Source organism: Gavia stellata, chromosome 4, assembly GCF_030936135.1.
Source record: "Gavia stellata isolate bGavSte3 chromosome 4, bGavSte3.hap2, whole genome shotgun sequence".
Taxonomy (NCBI): Eukaryota; Metazoa; Chordata; class Aves; order Gaviiformes; family Gaviidae; genus Gavia; species Gavia stellata.
Window position 1 is genome coordinate 42,257,376 of NC_082597.1, and position 14,996 is coordinate 42,272,371.

The window sequence follows — 14,996 nt, forward strand, 5'->3', positions numbered from 1 at the left end:
CACCCACTGCTCAGTGGACTTTGGGGTGCTGACTGCAGCCTAGGATCTCCACAGAAAACATTCAGCAGACAATTTAGGCACACACAGTGCTTTCTAGAAGAAAAATTTAAATAATTTTAGTAAGGGATTTCAGGAGCATGTCACCCTTCTAGTAGTCACATGAGTACTGGTGATCCATTGTAAAACAGATTATAGACATGAAGCCCTACCAGCAACAAGCAATTGTTGAGACATTACTATGAGGAGACATGAGATTATATTCAAGCTGGGGCTAAGCAAGAAAGAGAAGCAATGTTCTAAGAAACCAAGGTCTTAGGCAGCAGCTTTCTACAATATATGTGTTGTGTCTTTCGACCTGTGCAATAGCATCATTATCTTTCCTTTCTCGATTAACTTAGGCTGTGACTCATCTCATCTAGCTTTACTCACTTGAATGTTGGGATCTTGTTTCCCTCCGTAGCTTTTGTAAAATATTATCTCTGGAGGTTAATTCACCACACCTGTCTTAGATTATAAGGTACCTGGATGTGCCTCTCTTCCTTCTCACCGACAGAGGAAATACCTGACACAACTACTTTATACCAGATGACAGATTCTTGGCAAGATGAATCCCTCCTTCACGTCTACCTCTTCCCTAAGGTTAACAGGAATCAGCTCTAGAGGAGTGCATTGGTTGGCATCCACAAATCACTCCTGATTCAGTTGCTATCAAATTTACCAGAAGTGATGTTTCCTACTCAATTTTTGTTTTGTACTCTACTGTTGAACCATTTCTCAAGGAAATAGAAAGCCCAGCTTCTATGAGCTCCTCAGCTTACATCTCCCCAAGTCAAAGAGAGTTTCCCAATCAGAAGGTAACATGGGAACTGGGCAAGGCGCTTCCCATTTCAGACTGAGTCCCTGTGCATGTGAGAGGTGGCATCCATGGGTTAAAATCAATCCTGAGCTCAAGTGCAGAGGTAGGCAGGGGACAACCGGGTGTCTTGCCTGACCCCAGGAGTACTTCAGCTTCCTATCCCCTCACAGCCTCCATCAAGTTACAGAAACAATGCAGGAAAAAACCTCAGTGTAGGAAGTGGCTTCATGCTCTGAATTCATAAGATTTTAGAAGGTGCTTAACCTCAGGCCAGCAACAGAAACCTGAGTTCATGCAGACTTTTACAACACATCTAATTTCTGGTATGTCTTACTGGTGAGCTGAAGGATCCCAAGAGTCAGTGCATTAGATACTACAAATGCCTTTCCTAACAACTAACGTCTCCCCCGTGCAAAGCACTGAGAATACAAGGGACAAATTCAGCACTGCAAAGCCCACTTACATAGCTGGGATTAATCATACCAACATCCCTTCATGAATATCACCCTAAACTCTCAAATTTCCATATACTTAAGTAAATCTCATTCCCCCTCTTCCTGCTGTGCCATCTGCATTTAACTAGACATTCTCATTGTTGATACCACTATGAAATAATTGATATTCCTATTAGAAGATCTTTACTTCCTTAATTTTCTCCCTGAGGAAATTTATCTAGGCATAAACCTGTTTGCGTTTTCAATGTATCTCTGTACAGGCTTTCGATTACAGCAGACTTGGGAATTCTTGGCAAACAGTTTTGAAAGGTTATTTGCAATTAGCTTTCATAATGTATCTAATTCTAACAATGAAGTCAAATTCACCTTCCTGGCCCTCAAGTGACTTTGAAGAAAAATTCCCGATAAAATTCGTAATAACTTTTTAAATGCTTGCTCTAATCTATTGCTCCCAATGCGATGTTAGGCACGTCTCCAAACTTTTTTTTTTTTTAATATTAATTTCTGTTCTGTGAATAATTTCAGAAGAAGAAATAATGGACCTGTGATTACCATGAACATACTGAAAAAAAAGTAGTTACATGAAACTTAATAGGTTTTTCTGGTGTCTACATCACTCTACTGGAGCAAAGAATAAGTCCATTAGGACTATGTCTGCATTAAGAGGTAGTGAGGATCAATAGGAAAAGAGCTTTAATGTGAAATAAGTGAGTCTGAGAATTGGATGTTGAACAGCTGTGTGTATTTCAGCTCCTATATGTAAATGGAAATACCTATTACTTTCATACCAAATATGTACTTTTATTTACATACAGGCACTGAAATAGATATAGAGATAGAGGCAGAGATAGAGATAGATATGGAAATATCCACATTTCACCTCCATGTTTTACTCTTGCAGTTATCACATTGCTCATATTCTTAAGTAAAACCCTTATACCATGTGTCTGGTTGTGCTATCACAGTGTTACAAAATACTTGTATTCTGTTCCTTGTTATGATACTTTAATACACTTCTATTTGCATTCAAGTAAAGCTAATATGTATTATGTCCTGATTAGTCAACTTTGATTTTGCAGATTTATAGCCTCTGTTTTGTCTACAAACTCTAGGATGTGAAACAAAGCCCGGTAAATAGGAATGATCAAGAAAGTCACTACAGAAGGACCCTCTTGATTCAAACTAGTTTATTAATGTGCATGTGTGCTCCCTAGGAGTACTGAAGTTCCCAAAGCACAGATTAGTGGTACCCAATGTAGAGATCGTTGTAGTATATTGATTTCATGGTCATTGCCCTGTTTCTTGGTTAAAGACCATGCGCTTGTGTGAAAAGGGTGTTGTGGAGCTCTTAGGTTCTTTGTCTGGCCTTTAGGAAACTTTTTCACCACAGCAGGCATATGCCAGGCTAGACATAGATATGAATGTGCCCTAGGAGCTTTGACAAATCATGCTCCCTTAGCGTGATCCACGAAGAACCATTGCCTTCCTAAAACAGGAAGTCAGGTTGTCCCCCTGCAAAACAGAGATGCTGAATTTCAAACTCTGTGGTCTTTTCCAACCTTTCATCTGACACAAGTAAATCCAGAGATAAGACTAACAAACACTGAGTACTTCTTTATAACAGCAGAGAGTGTTTGTTGATTGGAGATATGAATCAAATACGTGGAAAATGCTAGAAAGATAGCTGCTATCCTCTTTGCCCAGGCACAAGTTTGCTTTGAGTGCTTCTCACAACAGTACAAAAGATACAATAACTGATGCAAGGATTGCCTTGGTGCTTAAAAGAGTGAAAAAGCCACCATCTGTCAGAATAAACCCAGACAGTTTTCAATATTTGTTGATGGAAAAATCTAGTGTGAGTAAAAGCATGTGGACAGAGCAGCCAGAAAACCTTTAACTTGAATATATATCATTCTTCTTTCCTTTGTTTTGCCTGACTATTGCTTTCATGTCAGTCAATTCCTTTTAAAATATCTGTATAAAAATTATGGCAACAGTAAGCTCAACGAAATACAGTTTGAAATATACTGATGTTAAAAATCACCTAATAATCTATGCACATATCAGGTTTAAAAATGTTCACAGAAAAGAAATATTTTGTTCATGTTCAGTTATTTATCTGTGTCTCTCAGTCACTCTATAGGACTTATTTTCAATCAAACAACAAGATGCCTAAAGTCAGCAGTTCCAAATAGCCTTTATTTGATTTTTTTTTCTTCTAGCTCAGCAAAGACCTTTAATTTGCTTTCAGTGCTGATGATATAAAACTTAAAATACTAACATTTATCCACTATATACGCCTGCCTCTGTGCACACTAAGGCTATATGTGTATTAGCAAATAGTGCAGTCCAGTGGGAGCAGATTTGTGCAGCTCAACAGTTGGGGCTGAGGGCTGATGCCCATGCCAAATGCATTTCAAAGGGTTTCACTGCAGACCACCTCTAGTCCAGTGCCATAGCCTGGATGCTTGTGAGCAGCTGGAGCTCATTAGATGAACCCCTGGGATGCATTTTCCAGCTTAGTTTCATCCAAAGGGAATCCGGTTAGCATGCTTCAAGACAGTTTTGCAATGTGAACTAAAGCAGGGTATGTGAGGCCCATCACGGGATTGCTTTCAAAAGTGCACTCCTGATGCAAACTCGGGCGCTAATGTAAGGGCATCTATGGAACTTAGCTGAAGAGCTTATCCAGCAATGGCTAACATGGGAAACAAACATTTGGGGAGGCAATGTGCCACAGAAAGAGGAGGGGTATCATTCCTTTTTATCAAAAAGGGACAAACATTAAAATGAAAAAGCTCTTTTTTTTTTTTCTGAAAAAGATGCCTGTTTTTCACTTATTTTAATCACTATCAGTAAGAGGATCCTCCAGGTTTTCATTTGTGTTTCCCAATTCCCTCTGAAACCTGGGTGGCCTGTTAATTTAATTAAGTGACCTTTAGCCTTCTGTTTTGTAAGTCAATATTATCCCTCTGAGTTTTGTAAATCAAATTACTTTGACCTACACCACATGTCAGCTAGCCAGGTGAGACTGTTCTTACTGTCTTTTGTTAAAGGACTCCTTTTCCTGCCAGTTCTGCTCAGGAGAAGGACAAATTAGCAGTGGACTTCTTTTTCACAAAGTAATTTTTCCATTCACTACAACTTTCATTGTACTTCGAGCTCTCCTTGTGAACTGTTTTATCTGATTTCTATTTCAGTTGTCAGCTGTTTGCTTTTTTCGTTGCCTCTCTCCTCATTAATCAGGCATGCTTTTCTTTCATAATGCGTTTCTGTCGCTGTGGTTTCCCAGATGTGACTGCCTGGGTATGTCTGCTTTTACCTTACTCAGGCTCTGACGTTCCACATTTCATCTCCTTATAAGTGCTAAGAGAAAGACAATGTTAGACTTGAGCTTACCAAGACTGGAAGTGCTCTCCATCGGTTACCCTCTGTGGTAGCTTATCCAATGCCATTGTCTTCACTTTGTATCAGGGTCCCAGACCCTTCCCTCTGTATGTCAGGTCTGTGGAATCCAAACCACTTGCTGCTTGGGAAGACAACATAATTAATATCTTAAAATCCTCTTTTTGAAAATGCGACTTTATGACCTGTTAATGGTATTTTATACTTCGCATTTGTAACTACATTTGACTTTTAATTTGGTTAGAGGTTAAGCCTTTTCTGTTTAACTGTGAATAAGAAAAGTAGAAATTGTATCTGGACAAATATGAACTTAATAATTCATTAAAATTCAATGTATATTTTTTTCTCTGAAAAACCTGAAACCAGGAAGCACTTGGCATCATTCCCATCAGATTCTCCTACATGCAATGTTCATTGCAGGTTACGAATTTCTTCCTCATCAACATAATTTCTGAAAGGAGTTCTCAAAATAAATAAACATGTTTTATAAAGCAACATCTGTTATCTCCCCTTTTCAAGACTACTTTGAATGTTACTTGTTGATAAACACAAATAAAAGAACTGTATTTATTGGTCTTGGGAAACTGGAAGATATATTACAATATTCAGGGTAACTGACAAAAGCTCAAGGGAAAAACTTCCACCTGAAGTTTATTTAAGTTAATATTAAATTCTTTTGTGCTGTTTCAGCTATGTGTGCACACCATAAAGTTTAATTACCTTATGACAAAACAAAGAAAAGTTCTTCCTTCCCAAGTAAGCCAAACTCAGGCTTAATGGCTTTTCACTTTAGAATATAAAAAGGTTTGGAAAAATTTGTACGTAACTGAAAGTGACTAAGGAAAGTGATAAACTGGTTAGTGATCATCATGGTTTGTATTCAATCTTGAACAAAGGAATTAAGGTCTATTTTGCTTGGATGACTTATATTTTCTTAACTTGAATGCATTTCCTTGTTTCTACTTTTTACCCTATATTATGTAATGCGGTTTACAAAACCAGCGCACTTTGTAGATTCATTGCATGTGTTATAAAACATGTTTAGTTTTTAATATATACAAGATCTAGGTTTTAAAACCTATCATCACTTTCCAGGAGATGTTGTGCTTCTGCATCCATGATACAGTCTGCATAAACATAACTGCAGATTTAATAAGAATTCTTCCAAAATTCTAAACCAAATGGAGAAACAAATAGGAATAAAGAAGAATTCTTCCACATATGTGGATGCAAACGTGTAAGAAGGACAGAACTGGGGAGGAACAGGATGATTTTTTAAAAGTTAATAGATGTATGCAAACGGAACCCAGAGAAACAGCCCATGTGCTCTGTTCTTACCTCAATATAGACATTACAAAAAGAGATGCCATCAGACATGTAATGTAATATCTAATATTTGTCCAGTGAAAAACTCCTTAGATATGTAACAGTTGCAAATTATAGGTTATTTACTGTAGAAATATCAGTGTTAAATTCCTTAGCAATGAATAACAAACAATAAACACTTTCTGAATTTTACTGGGCAGTCTGTCATAGAAAAATTGTTCATATTTTTTTTTCTTTCCACATCAGTGGCAGCTAACTTTAGCTTCATAAATCTCAAAATGTCACTGCTATGTGTGCTTATTCTGAACTTTTCTTTGCGTTGGAACAAACTATTATGGTTCAGATTATGCAACATACAAAGCACATTTTTTCTTGAAGTGCAGCATGCAATTTGAATACCTGCACTTCCTCAAGCAAACCAGTAAAATGACTATGGATAGTATAGGACTACATATCAGACTTGATATAAGGAAGAAATTATTTTACAATTAGGGTGGTGAAACACTGGAACAGGTTGCCCAGAGAGGTGGTAGGTGCCCCATCCCTGGAAACATTCAAGGTCAGGTTGGACAGAGCCCCGATCTACTTGAAGATGTTCCTGCTTATTGCAAGGTGGTTGGACTAGATGACTTTTAAAGGTCCCTTCCAACCGAAACCATTCTATGATTCTGTGATAGGGCTATGTAAGGCTCAGGATAGACCACGAAGAAACCTTCAGCAGGAAGCCCTTAATGTAACAGGTAGAAGTCAGAGCAGTCTTATGCAGTTTCCACTGATCTTTGTCCAGATTCAGAAATCTTTTTATGAGGGTAGGCTCAGATCATGAAATTTTAAAACAAAGTATGCTCTTCATTTTTTTCCCCATAATAAATACATGTCTCAATCTGGTTTAGTATGATGCTATTCCTGGTAACCTGTGGCTCTGTGCCTGTAGTAGACATGGTCATTTGCTGCCCTGCAACGCACATTCCGACATTGATTCACTCTCATTTTCCTGCTCTGCACTGAGCGCTTAGATGCCCTTTGGATACGATTCACTCTTGCCGCAGAGAAGTACAACTGGCAACTTCCTGTGTCTGCAAAAAGGCCGCTCGTTAAAGAATCATCCATAGAAACTTTATATCACACCCAGACAGCAGACAACTAGTTCTCAGAGGAGCTAATGTACTTTTCTGAAAATACTACTGCATACTTGCATAGCTGCCCTGTGATTTCAGCACTGTACTGGCTTATTACAAATGCTAAGTATTATTGCAATTGGTTTTGATCTCAAGCCCAAGGCTGCCTCTCTGCGAAGCAAGCAGCAGATTTGAGGACTAAGCATGTTGCACTGCTGAAGTTGAAATGCAGACATTTTGAGACTTGTTCAGCCTTAAGAAAGGGAAATCTTATTATTGTCTTGAGATACCTAATGAAAGACTGTAACGAAGTCAGAAACAGACCCTTCTTGGGGATTCACAGTGAGAAGACAAGAGGCAAACGACACAAGGTGCCACAAGGGAAATCCCACATAGATATAAGGAAAATTTATCACCATGACAGTGCTAAAACTGTGGAACAGGTTGCCCAGAAGGGCTGGGGAGTCTCCATCCTTGTGGCTCTTCAAGACTTGACTGAAGAAGGTCCTGAGCAGCAGACCTACCTTGAGAGGGGGTTGGCCCAAATAACCTGGAAAAGTCCCTTCCAACCTGCTTTATTATTCTCTGATTCTATGAAACAGAACTCCTATAACCGCTTTTGCAGATGAATATTGTTTTACTCCTACAACTGCAAAATAAAGCAATATTTAGCAAATGTAGTGGGAAAAAATACCTAGCCCCACTCGTTCACCACTAGGCTCTTTCCTGCTTCTTGAGCAATCATCCATGACATGGCCTTTTTTTATAGAGGCACGTACGGGCTTCACCCTCAGCAGCTTAATTCCTGAACTGTGTGTACGTTAGTCACTCAACAAAACAGATACTGTATTTTCTAACTTTTTTTATAACTGTATTTATATGTTCACAACCACTTTAATAGAAAAAAGTGACAGCATCTTATTACACAGTGTTGCTCAGTACAGCTAATATCTAGACACGTGCTTTATAAAAAGGCTTGCAAGAACAAATCCTATTCACTGTGAATAATTATGCATCAAGGTTTTAACTGCAGACTGGTTGTAAAATATTTTTCCTTTCAGCTCCGTGCCAGCACGCTTTTGACATTGACACAGACTAGTTATTAAAAATTCCACATGAGACAATGTTTCATCTACTGCAAGAACAGTGCAGAAGAATAATACAGAAGTTTAAGACAGCTGAAAGGCTTGGGGTTTTGCATTGTGGGGTGTTATGGTGTAGTGAGCATCATGGCTCCTGACGGCCACATGGTATCAGAAGCAAAAAGGTACCCTTAATCTGTTGGGAGAAGTACTGTACAGCAGCTTGTCTGGGCACTTTTGCCCAGTCAGCATTACTTCCTAGCTTTAAGCTGAAAGTCTGGAAAAGTGTACAGCTACTGTGCAATATTCATAAGCACTTTCTGAAGATGTGGACTGTTGTTTCAGTTTGTTAGCTAGTCAAACTAGCTAATAATTCTCTGATTGCTAAAAGCTCATCTCCACAAACACAAAAAAGCACAGAGGAATAATGACAATTACCTAACCAGAGAAAGGGACACCCTGCCCTGGTCCCTGCTGGGGCTATCACAGGAAAGGGATCAGCCCCATGGGCTGGGGACGAGACCCATCATCACAAGTCAACTGAGGAGGCCCTCTGGATCACCTTACACACTGAAGGGTTCACTGTCTGGAGTATGGGACTCATTATGGGATGCAGAGGAAGAGCAGTTCAGGATTGCACAAGATTTGATGCAGATTTTAGGGGACAAACCAAAGCAGGAAAAGGAGGGATTCATGGTGATCTGGGGAAGAACAAGTGGAGGCAAATAGAGGGATAGGGGAATAAAAGGTCACAAGCAAACAGGTTGCTGGGCTGGCCATGCCATGCACCTGTTCAACAGTCTGTCTTCCTATTGAACTCCAATTCTAATTATTTTTGTGGGTGTGGGGACTCTCTGTTCTGCTTGCATGTGTGAGTATGGAGATCTAAGTGTCAGCTGTTGGAAGTCAGACCACAGGTCATACAGGCAAGGATGCCAGCAACTAGAGATACCAGATTGCAGGTTCTGTGAGTGTGAATGATAGTGCATAATCACTAGTAAGCATCACGCATAAAGCTCTGGTGAGTAGGATAAGTGGCTTAGGAGCCAGGCCTTGGAGCAGCCATAAGTCTGTGCTGGATACTGGCAAGACCAGAGCGGTCTGCAGGTTGGCTACTGGAGGGACCATGAGGTCCACTCTAGCAACTGGAGATACCATGGTGCCTGGGAGTAGACTATTCTAAGGTCGTAAGTCTTGGACCCACTATTAGACCTAATTACATGTGTGTGTCTCTGTGTGCAAGGCAATTGGGTGTCCAGGGGATCCAGGGACCTGGATTATGGGTAGACTGGGCATCTAAGTCCAGTTACTGGAGGGATCCAGGGTGCATGCCTGTGTAGGTTTGAGCTCCAGCAGCTGAGTGGGGCCGGGTGCCACAGCAAATCACATGCCCAGGTGCCAGCAGCTGGGGAGACCAGGATCCAGGGGCAGCTACTGGATGGACTGTGTGTCTAAGCCCAGCTGCCAGAGGGATCCACATTGTACATATATGTGTGTGTGTGTGTGTGTGTGTATGTATATGTTTGTTTTTTTTCCCCACTAACAGGCGTTCAACCCAATCAGACAGAGAGGGGAGCAAGATGAGGTTGCTGGTGCTGTTTGTGTTTCTGTGAGTAGATTTTCTTCTGTCTGTGTTAATCTGTGTGGCTGGCCATGAGTATATGTATATGTGTACTGTGTGTATGTGTGCATGCATGCCTACTGGGAACACATGCTCAGCCTCGGTATTGACTGAGTCTGTGGACATGGAGCTTCAGCAACATCACCTCTATGGGGCTACCAGATTTTTCAGCTCCTAGAATTAGTGATGTCCTTCTCAGAGCCTAAACATTTTTTTTCTTCTTCAAGTAGTGTTTGCTAAGCAGGTTACTATCTGTAACTAGAATTACCTGAAACAACTACCTGTACTGATGAATGTTGTTGTCCTTGCTCATACATCCAGATTTCATTTATGACCCATATGCACCATTGATATAGCATCTCCTGACAATATGGCTATGCAAGCTTACATCCTCCTTACTCTGAGAAATGGGAAACATGCTGTAAGTGTTGCTAATGATGTGTAAGTACCTGATAAAAGCTGTTAGTGTCTGCCATGGGGTAATTAGCTCACACACTATTTCATAGTGCTTCAGCTAATTGCAGTAATAATAGACTTCTGATTGCATTCAAAAGAGAAGGAAAAGGATATGGGTAAAGGGAGGTAGGAGGGGAGATGAACAATGAGCAAACTTTATACTAGTCATGAAGAAGATAGTCAGGAAATAAATTTGGGGATTACACTGCATGACATCACATCCCATTGCTTTTTAATGATTACTGACAAATCCCTGATTAGTGTTGTCAGCTTTCAATCGCAATCAGGCAAGTGTCAATTCCCAAATCCTGTTGCAAAGCCAGAGATAGATATGCTTCTGTTAATTTTCACTTAGTAAATGATAGAAAATTCTGGAGATTTTTGATTTTATTTTTAATGCTTACGTAGTCACGTGACAAGATGTAGAGTGCCTGTACTGGTGCTATTATAAGTCCTGTTGGCCAAAGGCTAACAGAAAGCCTATAATGCGAAAGCAGAAAAAACTCCCAAGGGTTGTATAATCACTTAAGGAGAATAGTATCTGAAACACTCTAGAGAACAAAATGCTGACAATGGCTGAGTTTTTAAACCCAGCATTAGCAGAAAAATGTTTCAGTTTGAGAATTTAGCAGTTTAAAGCAGGGCCAGCTGAATTACAGAGGCCTAGGTTCCTATTTATTGGTTATTGAGGTGACTAGAAGCTAAGTCCAGCAGAACTGGGCTTTGCTCCTTATATGTGCTCAAACATGAATATTTCTGAACCTGAAGGAGTACAAGCTCAGACTCAATGGCTAGTGCTTCCTAGAGCCCTTAAGTGAAGATGTGGAGCTGTCTTTCACATAAAAATTGGAGTCTGTGCACAAAACCATTGTTTAGGAGTTCTGTACATAAATAAATAATCTATAATGCCTGAAAAATACATTTTCATTTTTGACAGCCAGAGTCCTTTTATGTGGACATCAGAATATTGAGTTAAGCAACTACCTATTGTTATTTAAGTTTGAAAACACCAGCATATGCTGAATAAGCTCCATACACATGGGGGATACATGGAAAATAAAAATCACAAGGGTCACTTGATTTACAGCTTCCTTTTTATTTGTGATCTTTTTGATGCTTTGGGCTCTGAACAACACAGTAAAGTCAGTTGAATAAACTGGTCCACTATGAATGTTAAAGTAGGTTCACATCCCATATTGTACTGTGATGGCATCTAAATTTGTGGTGTTTACTAGGTATCAGAGAGTTACAGAGGTTAATGACATAGCATTTCAAGCATATTTGATGATAATTAAGAGTTTCAATGTTTGCTTAATTTTTCTTTGGAAGTGAGTATGTGAACATGTTTATATGCTGCCTAGAATGCTTTCTGCAATCATGGCCTTAAAGAGTACTCCTGGCAAGGAAATTTAGAGCAAGAGGCAAACACATAGGAAGAAAGAGGGTTTGATTCAGTGCTCATTAAAGCCAACAGAAAGATCCTGAGCAACTTTACGGAGCTTTGGATAAGTTCCAAGGTTTCCTGTTTCTACAGTTACATTTGATTCAAACCATTTATGCTTCTTTCTTCTTTCTTTTTTCAGTGAAGCCACTGCCATCATGCCCACTGAATCAGAGTAAGAATGCTCTGTCTATGTTTGTCATGCATGAAAGGCTCCTCTAACACCTGAAGCGCTTTGATATTTCACACAGTGTAGCTTCCACTGTCACAGGCAGAGCAGCGAGTGAACTTCTGTGACATAAAGAGATGTTGCACCAGAGTCAATTAGTGACACACTGCAGGAAATATCCTAATCCTTGCTGAAAGCAGCTTTGTTACCTACAGCAACAGCTCTTCCAGGCAGGTGATATGGAGTTCTTTTCATTTGAGAACCCTCTGACCCCTCCCTGCCTTTCCTATCTGTCCTCTGCGCCGCCACCGTGTGAATGACATGTCCAAAATACAAATGCAGAAGGCGTACTTAGCTATTAAGAATTCAGGCTTCCCAGGTATTCCCCAGCTACACTATGTGTCAAAGCATCATTATTTTTGGCTTTGGGCATTCTTCACGGTGAGGGGAGGATGTGGAAACATTTTATAATAGTTACACATTCCCATTACTAATTCCCATTAGTAAAAACAGCAGGATGGTTGCTCACAGTTGTGTTCATCTGGGTGAACCCAGGGTTTCTTTCGTGGACCAATGCAGCCATTGTCTAGCAAGCCTGAAGGGCTGTCATTTATTTTTTATTTATATTGATGTATTTACAATCTGGCATTCTTTTAAACACTACTGTTTACTAAGAACTGCTACTTCTGGAAGAAATGTGCATTAATTTCTTGTTTGATTTTTATAGCTCACTTTATCACAAGCAAATTCACGTAAATGCAGGGGTCTAATCTTGATGTTGCTACCACATCTATAAGCAGAAGTTCAACTGGTTTTCCTAAGTCACTGTAAAAAGTCTGAGCACCTGAAACCTGTACTGTGTTTAAACAAATAAGTAAATATAATGCCAGTATATAAACAGTTCAAATGAATATATTTTCCCTGACTTCTTACTCTATTAGGAATCCAACCATCCATGCCCACTTCAAAGGCAAGGAATCCAACTATCCATGCCCACTTACATCTTTGATTTTGCATCAATCAGCCAGGAGTTTTTCCCTGAGCAGTCATCCTGCCACTTGTACAAACTGTCTTTCCCTAGTGTGCTTGGTCACTCATAAAAGCTAGCCTGTCCCAGCTATCAGTCAGCATAGCTCCCCTGTACTAGGATTCCTGCCAGGGACAAAGGCAAAACTCAGAGTAAAGAATTCTGAGCAGAAACTTGAGGCACACACGCTAACAATCATTACAGCTGGGGATCGAACTCGGACTTCATGTTAGCAAAAACAGAGCAATCACTAATGTTTTTCATGTGACCTTCAAATGAAAACAGTCTACAGATGTTTCCAATGTCCCTGTATTATCCAAAAGCAGACTGCACAATTTAAGCTATTTGTTTTATGGGTTCCATCCCCACCTGGCAGTTTGAGAGGAACTGCTCCAAAGAGTATTAGCAAAGGTCCCAGGGAAAGTACATTTCAGACTAATGGCTGTGGACCATAATAGGTTCTTCAGAGTAACTCACATGTCCTTCCTGAAAAGTCAAGTCCCATAACATATGTACTCATAAATATGAATGCATTAAATCCTATTAATAGTTTTTAACAACATTCATCATCCCACTAGAGCATACCATTTTATCACCACTTCCTAAGTCCTGATACGGTCAGTATTGAGAAGTCACAATGAAACAAAAGAGATTTTAATATGTTGGGGTACTCAATGGGGAAAAAACTCTATTCCTTCAAAACAGATTCCTAAAGGATCTAATTGACAGCTGAGGTTGTGTCAGAGAAAGGCAGACTCCGCTGGGGACAAGCAGGAGCTTGTGCTCAGGCTGGAGCACAAACGTACAACCTGCTCCTTGAGAAGAGGAGGGGACCTTAGAGGGAAGCAAGGATTTTCCTTACAGATGTGTGAGACCACAGTACATTACTTTGTGAGTAGCCTTTGCTGAAGTCAGCAGGAATAACAGATTGGCAGTATGATAAGATTTAAGGTTGGTGACACAGACTTTAAGAATAAATACTTGAAAAACCATAAAGCAAAGGGCTCCCCACATCATTGTGACTTCCATCTGAGGAAAAGCAACCTTTCTTGTCCAGAGTCCTTGCAGTGAGATTAGAGAGATATGTATTTTTCGGGGACAAAGCCTGAATACTTCATTTTCATCAAAGAATTTGAAGTGCTTCAATATGCCAATGGAATATAACCCTCCTTCTCTGGGCCAATGTGCACAAGCACCTGGCAGCACATACTGCCAGACTGTGCTCAGCTGACTTTCTGCCACCGGTAGATTTGGCAACTGGAGTAACTCAGGGAACCATGCAGACCAGAGTTTTGTGCAGTCTTATCTCAGTCATTATCAAAAAGGCCTCTGAAAGTTCTTCTATACTCATAAACATGCACTGTGTAAACAATGAAAGTACAAGACAGAAGCAAAGGAAAATCTGGCTTTTGAGATGTCTACACTCTGAAATAATTTAGAAGTACTGAGAGAAGGGACAGAATCATTTCACCCACACTGCAGATCTCACATGTAGAAAGACCCCTTGAGCACCCAAGCATTCCCCTTGTCTTAAGTGGGAAGACTATTCAGCTGAGTAAGGATTACAGATAGCATTAGGAGGCATAAGACAGGGACCATTATTTCTGTGCTACCTGAGCTGTTCTGCCTGGTAATCAGTACAGAAAGCCAGCTGAATGGAAAAGACCAACTCTAAAGCAAGGATTAGTTTATGGCTTGCTCTGTGTGCTCACTCCAGCTCCAGCAATAAAAGAAAGATAATTACTTTGGTGCTCATTAATTATTTATTACCATCTATCTGCCCCTCTGAACTCTTCCTGCTGCAGGAGTCACTGTGCATTTATGGTAATTCATCAGACACAGATGTTTTCAAATTCCCTCTAAAGCCATAAACAGGGATACCAGCTGCCCAGCTAAGTTAGAGAAGCCTTGATTTATTGGAACAGATTTTGCTATTTAAAAGTCCTAATGTACAAACTCTAGGTAAGATAGGCAAACACACTCTGATCTATTAACCAAAAGAAGAGAATGAAAAAAGAGTCATAAGTTTGTTTGATGCCC